Consider the following 13504-nt stretch of genomic DNA (forward strand, 5'->3'; position numbering starts at 1 on the left):
TCTTATAAGATGCCATTTTTAGGTGCATTTGCATATACAGGGTTTATCATAACACGTGGGACCCACTTCATGGATGGATTTAGGACCAAAAAACAGAAATTAGTGTAAACATAGGCCTGTTTTTGGCTTGTTTCTAAGTTAGAGCCATTTTTGTGTTCCAGTAAATATCTGCTTACATGTAGAGGAAATGCTCAAAACGAATACTGTGCAAACCTGCATATGCCTTATCATAGAACTCATCATCATCCACTGAAAAGTTCTAGGATTTGCTGTTCTGATGCTGTTGGTTCTACCTCTATATGAAACCTGTTCTCTAAATGAGCCAATTTCCACAAGGCATTCATGTATTCTCTGAGAGGTCTTATTTGGTACATGACAATTTTGAATACAGATGTGTTGCCTCAGCTGCATTGCATCTAGCAAGTCCATACACGAGATACATGTCTGCCATCTCTCAATTTAAATCAACTTCCATTATCACAGCAAATGCACAGTATCAAAATGTTAATAACAAGTTCCAAATATAGTGCCCTTGTCAGGAGAACTAACTGAAATCACGCAAACAAGGCCGCTGTAGCCTAGTGGTCAGGCGCGTGGGTGCATAAGTACACGTGCCTTGAGTGACCGGGGTTCAAGCCCGTGACTACTGAATACGGTGCTGTTTCTTGTATTCTGTCTATCTTGTGAACTCCTCTGACCGTTTGGTCGTTCCGGAGTATAAACAGAAAATTTATTTATTTATTTAAAGAACACTACGGTCTTTTCTTTACATAACTTCTCTTTTCCTCTTCTAATCTCTTTCATCGTGAAGTATGGTTTTTTTTTTTTTTTTATGTTAATCCCAAACAAGAGAGGTATTAGAACCTATGGTATTAGTACCGTGCTTGGGTTGGAGGTTGAGAAGACGAAAGAAGATATTTGTTGATATTGGACTTGAACTTCTGTAGACTGTAATTTTCAGGAAATACGTATGAAGGAAGGTTGTTCCAGTTGAATGAATAAACAAGGAAGATGAAAAGTTGGTTCTGTGAGTTCGAAGTTGGACAGTAAATGGATGTTGGCTGGTGGCGGCATGTGTTCGGACTGTTTTGAAAGACAGAGCGGGAATTATAGAAGCCAATTCAGAAGAACAGTGCCCATGGAAGTATCTGTAGAATAGGCATGCAGCAGAAACAGTACGTCTATGAGACAGCGAGTGGAGAGACTCTGTTAGAGATGAATCATTAATTAACCCAACTGCCCTCTTCTGAATGGAATCAAGCAGCCTGAGAGAGGTTTTGGGGGCACCACCCCGATGTGGGAACAATATTCTATGGCAGGACGGATTTGCGATTTATACAGAGTGAGCAACTGTTTGGAAGAAAAGTAACGCCAAGAGCGAAAGAGAAAACCAAGTTTTTTAGATGCAGAAGAAGCAATATTTGTAATGTGCTTGTGCCAAGAGAGATTAGAAGTAAGGTAATTCCCAAAAGATATCATTTTGCCTAGAAATCGAAGTGTCACTAAAGATAAGCATAGGAGCAGAAGAATCCTTTTTGCGAGATATAAGGCAAGACTGAGTTTTAGAAGGGTTGAAATCAACTAAGTTGTCTTTGCCCCACTGGAAAATTACCTGAAGATTGGCATTTAAGGAATTGGTAGCAGATTTTCGAGAAGTTGAAGCTCATTGAGCAGGACAAGGTTTCTCAAAATGGAAAGTGGAATGCAATGTGCTATCATCGGCAAAACTATGGATAGGATTTCCAGTCAATGGAAGAAGGTCATTAATATACAAGAGGAATAGAGTGGGGGAAAGAACGGCACCTTGGGGAACACCGGCATTAGTGGAGAAGTTAGAAGACAGAGAGCCATCTACCATCACCCTCAGTGAGCGATCAGAGAGAAAACTGGATAACCAATTACTAAAAACAGTTTGCAAACCATAAGATGGAAGCTTGTTTAGAAGACCTTTATGCCAAACACGATCGAAAGCCTTTGAGATGTCAAGAGCAACTACTTGTGTTTCACTGAACCTTTCCATTGAATTAGTCCACAAATGGGTAACATAAGCCAGAATATCACCAGTGGATTGACACTGACAGAATCCATACTGGCAATCGTTGATCAGATGTAAGAGTTTGCAGTTAATTGATTTCTCCATTACTTTAGAAAGAGTAGAAGTAATTGCAATGGGACAATAATTGGATGGGAGAGATTTGTCACCCTTTTTAGGAACTGGCTGGATATGAGCAAATTTCCAAGCAGAAGGAAAAACACCTTTGGAATAAGAAAGTGAAAAAAGGCAGCAAAGAATAGTAGTAAGTTCAGGAGCACAGGTTTTGAGAACAAGTGGAGAAATACCATCGGGACCTGGAGCTTTCTTAGCATCAAGATTCATCAAAATCCATCTGACATCCTTTTGACGGAAGACCACAGGAGTCATTGAATGGAGCGTGTTGGGAATGGTGGGAGGTGTTTTACCAAGATCATTAATACATGAGTTGGAAGAAAAATGGGATGGAAGAAAAATGGGATGCTAGCAGGTCAGCTTTATCCTTGGCTGAAGTGACAACAGAACCATCTGGTTTGGACAGAGGTGGGAGCAGAGATGGGCAAAAGTTGCAGCCAATAACTTTGGCAAGAGAGCAGAATGCTCGGCTACCATTAGGGCAAGAAGCAAGTTTTCTACTCTTACCCTATTCAAACTCTAGTTTGGACTGATTAATAACTGCTTTACAATTGTTGCGAGCTTTGCTCTAGGCAAAAAATGAAACTGAAGAATTAGAAACAAGCCAATTACGATATGCAACATTCTTCTCTAGAACAGCCTTAGCACATTTATTGGAAAACCAAGGTTTAGATAAAGGACGAGATTTTAAGGTGGATTGTGGGATAAAGGATTCCCTTCCTGCAAAAATAATTTCACTGATACGATTTGAGCAAACGTTGACATCAGAAGTTTTGAAACAGTAATCTGACAGTAATTTTGCATTCTTGTAATGCCAAACAACTCGAGGTTGGGAATAGCCATGAGATAAAGGTTCCATTGGAGAAGAGACAATTACCAAGTTGTGATCTGAAGTGCCTGAAGGACCTCTCACTTCAACCGTGTACTTAGAAGGGTTGTTTGTGAGAAAAAGATCAAGTGTATTGGCTTGATCTTTATGATTAGGATTGTCCAGTATTCTTGTAGGTAAATGAACAATCTGTGCTAGGTCATTAGTAATTGCAAAAGCCTCAGCATCTCGACTAGCTGGGTCAGTGTGACTAGAAAACGGAAGCCAGCTGGATTTGTGAACATTAAAATCACCAAGGAAAATTACCTCACTGTTAGGAAAGTTGGACTGGAGAAAGTCAAGTTGCAAAGAGAGGAAGTCAAAGAGCTCCAAGTGATAAGTGGAATTGGGAGAACGCTAGAGACAACAGATGAATTTGACACAATGAGGTAGAGAGATTTTAAGCCAGAGAAGATCAAAGAGAGGAGATTCCAAATTGCCAAGTCTCTGACAGGGAATATCAGAATGGACATATGCCCAAGTACCACCTCTGAGGCGAAAGGAATCATACAGCGAATAATTTGGGCATCTGAGATGAGCAGTAGTTGAATCAACCGATAACTGAGATTTTGTAAGAAAAAGTACATGTGGTTTGGCAGACTGCAAGTGGAAATGGACATCGTTGAGATTAGAATTGAGACCACGTATATTTGTGAAATGAATTAGGAAGTGCTTGGGAGGTTTAGATCTTTTCGCAGATTAGCTTGCTCTATTAGTTTGCCAATTCATGGTGTATTCAATAGTAAGAAAAAATGGGTGGGACATGCTGTATGAAGCAATGAAATTTTTGGATATAGCATACATGTGGTAAGAATATACCCAGATCCTTGACATAACGTGGCCTCAACAATGCTCCTCACATACACACTACTCGGACTCCTTCCAGTCACTATCTGGCAGAGTAGAGGTAGCAAGATTATACACTAGCTGATCCGGAAGCCTCCTAGAGAGTTACCAATAGGTTTGGTCCGGTGTACTAACTAGCGGCCGGCCTGCAAACACCGTTTTAGATCTGTACCCTCGAAATGTAAGAAATATTGGATCTCGCCACGATGTTCATCATAACCTCAAAAGGCATCAATCATACTGCATGATGGAGGAGATTGGGAAGGGTTGACCGGAACTTAGCTCTAGAGACTAAACATGGGTTCCACCACTTCAAGTCTCCAATAAGCAAAGTGGTGGTATTGTACCGGTTGATGAGAGTCATCTACCACCTTGTACTCTCTGGTAACATTGAGGGGCGGCATTCCTCCATGTGGTGTGGGTGCCACACCTCGACTCCTGCTTATGTTGGTTCACACCTGGGGGGGTCACCCACCATGTACTTGTGCATTGATATTATACCCAGGATTACTAACAGTTCCACCCTTGTGAAGGTGCAAGCAGAGGATTTGGCTGTCACAGATCATCCGGACTTCACCGAAATTGGGTCCGCATGACTTGAGTGTCACCTGAATATCGGTTCCATCAGCGTTTTAGATTCCCAGGTAACAAGTACAGCTTGTCTGCCATATCTGAGAGAATGTCTGTGACAACCTCAAGGACCAACCTTGAGGTTGTCACAATCCCAAGTATGGTTGATGTCTTTTGAGGTTATGATGGACATCATGGCCAGATCCAATCTTCCCTACATTTTGAGGGTACAGCTCTCTAGTGGTCGGCTGCTAGATTGTCCACTGGATCCAACCTGTTGGTAACTCTCTTTCTAGGAGGATTCTGAATCACCTAGTGTATAATCTCACTGCCAGTAATCTGTCAGATAGTGATTGGAGAGAGTGTATGGCGGAAGGCATAGTTGAGGCTATGTTATGTCAACAGCTGGGTATATTCTTGCCACGTGTATGCCATATTCGAAATCATTACTTCTTACAGCATGTCCTCCCCACATTCTCTTACTACTGATATATCATGAATTGTCAAACTAATAGAACAAACTTATCTGCAAAACCTCCCAAACACTTCCACATTCATTTCACAAATATACGTGGTCTCAGTTTGATGTCTATTTCCACATGGAGACTGCCAAACCCCATGTACTTTTTCTGACAAAATCTCAGTTATTGGTTGATTCAACTACTTCTCATCTCTGTTGTCCGAATTATTTACTGTATGATTAATTTCGCTTCAACAGTGATACTTGTACATATGTCTGTTAATCACGGGCATATGTTAATTGAGAAATCAATTAACTGCCAACTCTTAAACTATCTAGAAACCTTCCTTTTGATCAGTGATTGCCAGTATAGATTTTGTCAGTGTTGATATCACTGGTGATATTCTGGTTTATATTATCCATCTGTGGACAAATTCACTGTAAAGATTTGGTGAAACTCAAGCAGTTGCTCTTGACATTTCAAAGGATTTTGATTGTATTGTGTTTGACATAAAGGTCTTCTAAATAAGCTTCCATCTTATGGTTTGCCAACTGTTTTTTTTTTTTTTTCGAATTGGGTGTTCAGTTTTCTCTCTGACACTTACTGCCAGTGATGGTAGATGGCTCTTCTAACTTCTCCACTAATGCTGGTGTTTCCCAATGTTCAGTTCTTTAGCAGTAGCAAAGGCACATGATGCAAGAAAGCAAGCTTATATAGCATCATCCAAAAAAAAAAAAAAAAAAACCCCTTATTTCACCCATCCCCTTGCTCCAAATGTTTGTCAAGTTCTGCCTTGAATTTATTTAAGCTATCAACTTCTACAACAACAAATGGAAGTTTGTTCCAGCAATCAACCACCTGCTGGCTAAAGGCAAACTTCTGCACATCTGTCCTACAACCATCTTTCCTCAATTTGAATTTATGCCCTCTCAGGTGATTATTCTGAGCAAGAGGAAGAATCCCATCAGCATTGAGCATGCTCAAACCATTCAAGGCTTTATACACCTCGATCAGATTACCTCGCAGGTGCCTAGTCTCTAGACACTGTAATTTGCAAAACTTCGTAAAAGCAACCCTTTGTTCTGTTCACTAATCTTGTTGCCTTTCTCTGTACTCGTTCCAACAGCTCTAAATCCTTAAAATGAGGCCTCCAGACCTGTATGCAGTAGTCAAGATGGGGCCTGACCATTGCCTTATACAAGGGGATAATCACTTCCTTATCCCTGCTAGAAAAATTCCTGTATATCATTGACAAGACACCATGAGCTACTCTTGCAGAACGTCTGCAATGCTCAGAAAACTTGATATTTGCTTGCCCAATTACACCCAGGTCCTTTTCATTCTCTACCACTGTCAGTGTAGCCGACCGATCTAGCCAGGTGGGTAAAGTGCCTGCCTAGCAACCGAAAGGTCGCAGGTTCGAATCCCGCCTCTGGCTAGGATCAAAGTACTGCAAGAAACCTTGGGAGGTGCATTATGGCCACAGAAGCCGATGCGCCAACAACTACAAAAAAAAAAAAAAAACCCCCTGTCAGTGTTGTACCGCAGATTTGATACGTTACTCTGGGATTACTGCTTCCCATATGTAGTACTTTACATTTGTCAATGTTAAACTTCATTTGCCACCTCTCAGCCCATCTGCTCAACCTTTCTAGATCCTGTTGCAGCAGTTTACTGTCATCATTGTGTCATTAACAACTCTGCCAACCTTCGTATCATCTGCAAACTTGGACATTAAACCTGAAATACAGAAACCAACACTGAACCCTGAGGGACTCCACTTATAACATTAGTCCACGAAAAGCAGTGTCCATTGATGTTTTCCTGATGGTATCCATAGCAGCAATTTCCCTCCAAAAAACCTTGGGAGGTGCATTATGGCCACAGAAGCCGATGCACCAACAACTACCAAAAAAAAAAAAAAATGCCACACTGCTCCAATTTGTGCAGCAGTCTTCCGTGTGCAACAGTATCAAAAGCCTCTCTAAGATCCAAATACGGTAGACTCTCGATTTTCCTTGATGGTAAAAAACAAATCCCGGATAATCGATTTTCTGGCTAATCCAAAAAACACAGAAGTCCCCGACATATATAAGAGATACGTTCCAGGACTTCTTACTTCCTCGAGTTTTACGTAATCCGGGAATGGCTAATAACATTTATCTTATTCACAAACCTGAATTCAGCACGATACTTGTTAATATTGGACCATTTTCATACATTCTTATTAGTTTAATTTTCTGATCCAAATCAATTGCTTTCTTTTTCTTGGTAGATTTACTAGTAGTGCTGTCACTTATTCTCTTAGTTGGCACCGTGATAACAGTCAAAATAAAATTTTCTGAAAAGAACTTCACAGGGTTAAGGCAAGAACTCACTATCATCACCCCGCGTGAGATCACATTTTACTAAAGCACATTTCTGGAGGTCAACAAAAAACAATAAAAACAATTTGCACTTTCCGTTTTATTGGGCATTTCTGTAAGCGCAATCTATTATAAACGGGTAGTAAACTTGATCTTATTGCATTTGTGATAATACCAATAGGTGGAATTCTGTGGGTTTTTACGTTATTATTGTGAAATGTATGTCCCCTTCACCGAAATCTTCAGTCGTATAAAAAAAACCCCATAAATAATTGTAAGAACCTTCTCTTCTTTCCTTTTTTTTTGCTTGTTACTCCGATCTCACTTGTGCAATTTGTGCATGTAGTGATTGTCATTATTGATTGCTTATTATTATTATTATTTTTTTGTTGTTTTAAATTTTACAACCTAAAAAAAAAAAAAATTGAGTGAAAACAAATTTATGCAAATCCCTAGTTGCATAAGTCGGGGACTTACTCTGTCGAAAAATGTTCAGCAACCTACGTAGAAAAAATATGCCGATAGATAAAAAACTTCCCACATACTACTCGTGTGTCCAATACGATACTTCGCTTTATTTTTTACAGTGTCGCGTATGGTTTGGTCAACCAACATTATAATGGTTTGGTGGAGATTTAATTAACGGATGCACCGTTTTCAAACTTTTGAATAATTTCAAGTCTTTGTTTAACTGAAAGCGTAACTCTTTTGCATTTACCCATCATTTTCATGATTTCTAAACAAAAAAAAAAAAAAAAAAAATATTTACTATAAAAAAAATTTCGACACCCCTGATATAAATAACGAAACAAAATTTGTCTTTTTGCAGTGCAACGAAACACAACAATCGACGCGACACACTAAATCATACTAAATATTTGGTCTCTTTTTTTTTTTTTTTTTTTTTCTTTTTCTTTTTGAGTGGCGGATTGCAAGATAATAATCTCCAAATGACGACTTATAACGGCACTTCTTTTTGCTTATTTATGACTTGCAAAATATCTGTTTATACCTATTCTAGTTATTACTTAAATTTTATGATTTCTGGTTGATGTTTTTTTTTTTTTTTTTTTAATTTGGAGTCTTGAAGTGTCTTGGTTAATCCGATCCTGGTAAATAGAGAGTCTGCTGTATATGATATCACAGTTATTCTTTGCATCCAGTTCCTTTATAACAACATCATAGTATCCAATCAAATTACTCAGACAAGACTACCCCTTAACAAACCCATGCTGTGTCCGAGCTATAACTGAAGTCTTGTCTAGATTAGCATTAGCATTAATAGAGGCATATGATGCAAGAAAGCAAGCTTATGTAGCATCAGCCAAAAAAAAAACAAAAAACACTCCTATTTCACCCCTTCGTTCGTTCGAAATATCTGTCCAGCTGAGCCATACATTTATTTGGGCTGTCAACTTTCACAAGAAGGGATGGAAGTCTGTTCTATTCCACCAACCAACTACCCGCTGGCTAAAGGCAAATTTCCGCACATCTATCCTACATCTGTCTTTCCTCAATTTGAATTTATGCCCTCTCAAATGATTATTCTGATCAAGAGGAAGAATCCCATCGGCATTGAGCATGGTCAAACCATTCAAGGCTTTATACACCTCTATCAGATCACCTCACTGGTGCCTAGTCTCCAGACATAATTTGCCACCACCAAATATGGAGGATGCGGAAAGGTCAAGGAATGACCACCGCATATCCCGGAGCAATATGGCCTTAGTTGCTAATGCTCCTAAAAACCAACCAAAACCAACACTGTAATTTGCAAAACTTAAGCCTTTCTTCGTAAGAGCAACCCTTTGTTCCATTCACTAATCGTGTTGCCCTCCTCTGTACTCGTTCCAGCAGCTCTACATCCTTCTTGAAATGAGAGCCTCCAGGTCTGGAGGCTCTCATTTCTTCAAAATCCAAAAATATACAGTACTCAAGGTGTGGCCTGACCATTGCCTTATACATGGGAATAATCACCTCCTTATCTCTGCTTGAAAAATTCCTGTATATCATTGACAAAACACCATGAGCTACTCTTGCAGCCCGTCTGCACTAAGAGAACTTCATATCTGCCTGCACAATTACCCCCAGTTCCTTTTCATTCTCTACCACTGTCAGTGTAGTACCACAGAGTTGATACGTTGCGCTGCGGTTACTGTACCATATGTAGTAACATTTGTCAATGTTAAACTTCATTTGCCACCTCTCATCCCATCTGCTCAACCCTTCCAAATCCTGTTGCAGCAGCATAGCGTCAGTTGTGTCCTTAACAACCTTGCCAACCTTTGTATCATCTGCAAACTTGGACTTTAAGCTTGATATACCATCATCAATATCATTTATAAATACAGAAAACAATAATGGACCCAACACTGAACCCTGAGGGACTCCACTAATAACATTAGTCCACGATGAGCAGTGTCCATTGATTACCACTCTGTGTCTTCTCCCCCTCAACCACCCCTTTATTCATAGCAGCTATTTGCCTCCAATGCCACACTGCTCCAATTTGTGCAGCAGTCTTCCATGTGCAATAGTATTAAAAGCCTTTCTAAAATCCAAATATATAATATCAAAGTTATTCCCTGCATCCAGTTCTTTTGTGACTGCATCATAGTATCCAATCAAGTTGGTGAGGCAAGACTTTCCCTTAACAAAACCATGCTGTGTCCGAGCTATAACTGAAGTCTTGTCTAGATGATCTCGCAGTGCTTCTTTAACCAGTGCCTCCATTAATTTTACTGGGACAGAAGTTAAACTCACAGGTCTATAATTACTTGTGTCAGCCTTCGATCCTCCTTTGTGAATTGGGGTCACATTTGCACATCTCCAGTCTATGGGTACCTCCTCTGAGTCCATAGAAGCTCTCATTATTATGGCTAAGGGTTTGCTTACTTTCTTTGCTGCTTCCATTAATATAACTGGTTAGAACCCATCCACCCCGGGTACCTTTTTTTATGTTTATCCTCAACAATTTCTCCTCCACTTTCCTCTCAGTTATTACAAAATCATCTAGTTCACTGCCAGAGTTTACTTCACCTCTGGCATTCCCCTTCCTGAATAACTCCTCATGTGTGAATGTAGATGCAGAATACTCGTTTGGTTTGTTAGCCACCTGAGCAGGATCCTCAACTATTGAACCATCAATATCCAGTGGACCAATCTGATTCAACCTTTTCCTTCTAGAGTTTACATAGGTAAAGAACTGTTTTCTGTTTTTCTTTGCATCCTTTGCCAAGGATATCTCATAATCTGCTTTTACCTGCCTAATCTCCTTTGTGACTTGGTTACAGACCAGCTTATATCCATCATAGGCTTCCATGTTACCCATTAATTTATATGTATCCCATGCATTTTTCTTCTCTGCCATATGTCTCATTAGTTCATCTGACATCCATTTAAGCCTATATCTTGAACAATATTTCTTTGTTGGTATGTAAAGCCTCGTAGCTTCCAAGATAAGTTCTTTGAATGCTTCCCATTTTGAATTTGCTGTTGGTAACATCATCAGTTGGTCCCACTGTATAGAATTTAAATACTGTCTCAGACCATTGTAGTCGCCTTTATGAAAGCAAAAAAACCCGTCCCTTTCCCCCTGATGGTAGTTACTTCTTTGAGTAAATCCCAGTTCAGCCCACTGTGATCACTGCCACCTAGTGGTTCCTTTATCTGCAGATTCTTAATGCATGAAGAATCACTACTGATAATCAGATCAAGAGTATTACTTCCTCTAGTTGCCTCCTGAACATGCTGATGTAGAAAACAATCATCCAATAAATCCACAAAAGCCTTGCTAGTGTGTGAACGACCAACCCACAAATTCTAGTCAATATCTGGGAAATTAAAATCCCCCATTATGAGACTCTCTGATTTACTGGCCCACTCTATTTCCCTGTACAGTTTCTTATTATACTTATTAGAGTCATTAGGCGTATAGCACACTACTATTCTCAATTTTGATCTCCCAATGCTTATGTCACGCCAACCTGACTCGACACTGCACTGTCCAGCGATGTCGACTGGCTTCACTTCCTTGGATTTTATGTGTTAACTAATAGCATAACCTCTCCTCCCTTCCTATCCTGTCTATCCTTTCTGTACACATTGTACTCTCCAAATTCCAGTTCTGCATTCCTTATATCTGTGTGACACCACGTCTCTGATATCCCATCAATATCTGTCTTTGATTTTTTTAGAAATATCTCAAATTCATCAAATTTTTTTACCAAACTCCTAGCATTGGTGTACACGCAAGTATACATGCACTTGTTCCTATTCTTAGCTACCCTAACACAACCCATGTGTTTACTTGTACTGCAATGACTCCCAGCAGTCTCTGAAATGTCCTACATCTTGTTTTCCAGGCTGCTGCTCATTCCAGTAGAAGCAGTGCAAGAATCACTTTCACCTCTGCCAGTGGCTACTGTTAATCTATTAGTCCTTGTATCCCCCCAAGCTAGTAGTTTTCCGACCCACCTAACGCTGCCTCGATGGCACCAGCAAATATTCTTGCAGACACACCCTGGTCCTGTTCTACCTATCCTTTTTACAAATTATGTTCCCCGTTTCCTTGACAGTAGTCACCAACAACTACTAGTTCCTGTGGGACCAGCGCATTCCGCCTTGGGGGTTGCCACGTGATGACCAAGTGCAAGCTCTGCTGTTGATGTGGGCAGCTGAGAGCTTGATGGGCCCCTCAATTTAGATCCTTCGAGGGCATCCACCCTGTCCTTCATGCTCTCATATAGGCCCATAACACTGAGTTGTCGCCTGATTTCCTTACATCGCGCACACACAAAAAGACATCCCCCCATGGCAATATCATGTCCCGTACCCGATTGCTCTACAAACATCAAGCAAGCAGTGCATTTTAAAAGGCTGTGATTCTGAGGGCAACTGCTCCCCTCAGTTCTCCTCTGAGCCACAGCACTCCCATTAGCTTGAGCCTTTTACTTTGCTGCTCTGGTCTGAGTCATGATTTTGATTTAATTTCAATAAAATTTCAATTTCAGTACAAAATTATAACCCTAAACTTGTATCCCAACACAGTTATAACGCTATATATATTTTTCAGTATCAAATATTATCTACAAGTTCCGTTTATATAACTTCCGTATCAAGTTATGTATTAATTAATTATGTTACGTTTGTAATCTAAGTCGTTATATGTATTTAGTTAAAAAAGTACAATTTAATTAACAATGAAGTTTAACAAGATTAGTAGATTTTACTGATTAATTGACAATATTATATTATATACTGTACTATTCTATATTAAGCTTACTCTGTCTAGTTCGGGATATAACATTGTATCATATAACAATGGCAGCAAGTTACAAACAGTAAAACTATGGACACTTAGGTATTAATTAACTTCCAAATCTCGCTGTCTCAATTCAGAATAAACTAAGGATCCTGACTAGGTCTATAAGCTACTTATAGAAAATAATTTGATGTAAAATTTGGTCAATAATGCTGCTAAATATGGCTATAAAACTTCTCATTCAGCGGAGCTGCAACTTGTAACACGTGGATTTGATACCCTTACCATATTAATTAATACCTACAAAAGCTCTGTCTAAGTTAAACTTTAAACTAAGTATTATAACCAGGAATATAAAGCATCTCTAGAAAATAAGTTAATATGCCAATTAAGCTAATAAAACAGAAAAACTTCTCTATTCCAGGAGCCGTAAAAACTTCGCCAGCACAAGGCTACAATCGATTATATTGAGAATCCTGCAAAGCTTCTTTAACCAGTGCCTCCATTAATTTCCCTGAAACAGAAGTTAAACTAACAGTTCTGTAATTACTTGTCTCCCTTTGATCCTCCTTTGTGGTTTGGGGTCACATCTGCACATCTCCAGTCCATGGGTACCTCCCCTGAGTCATGGGAAGCTCTCATAATTATGGCTAAGGGTTTGCTTACTTCCTTTGCCGCCTCCTTTAATATAACTATATAAATTCCATCCACCCCAGGTGCCTTTCTTATGTTTATCTTCAACGATTTGTCCTCCATTTTACTCTCAGTTATTACAAGATTATCTAGCTTACTGCCAGAGTTGAATACACCTGCCATTTCCCCTCCCTAATAACTCCTCATGTGTGAATGTAGATGCAAAATATTTATTTTGTTTGTTACCTACCTGAGCAGGATCATCAACAGTTGAACCATCGATATTAAGTGGACCAATCTGATTCATCCCCTTCCTTCTAGAGTTTACAT

General features: G+C 39.6%; 1 protein-coding gene across 2 annotated transcripts in view; it reads left to right on the forward strand.

The window, feature by feature from the left end:
* Positions 1-13504, forward strand: part of Mtr4 (exosome RNA helicase Mtr4) — a 499068-nt gene that overhangs the window by 82521 nt on the left and 403043 nt on the right. The gene's annotated exons all lie outside the window — the stretch shown is intronic.

Source organism: Mastigoproctus giganteus, chromosome 4 (assembly GCF_048544385.1).
Source record: "Mastigoproctus giganteus isolate SK-2022 chromosome 4, ASM4854438v1, whole genome shotgun sequence".
NCBI classification, from domain to species: Eukaryota; Metazoa; Arthropoda; class Arachnida; order Uropygi; family Thelyphonidae; genus Mastigoproctus; species Mastigoproctus giganteus.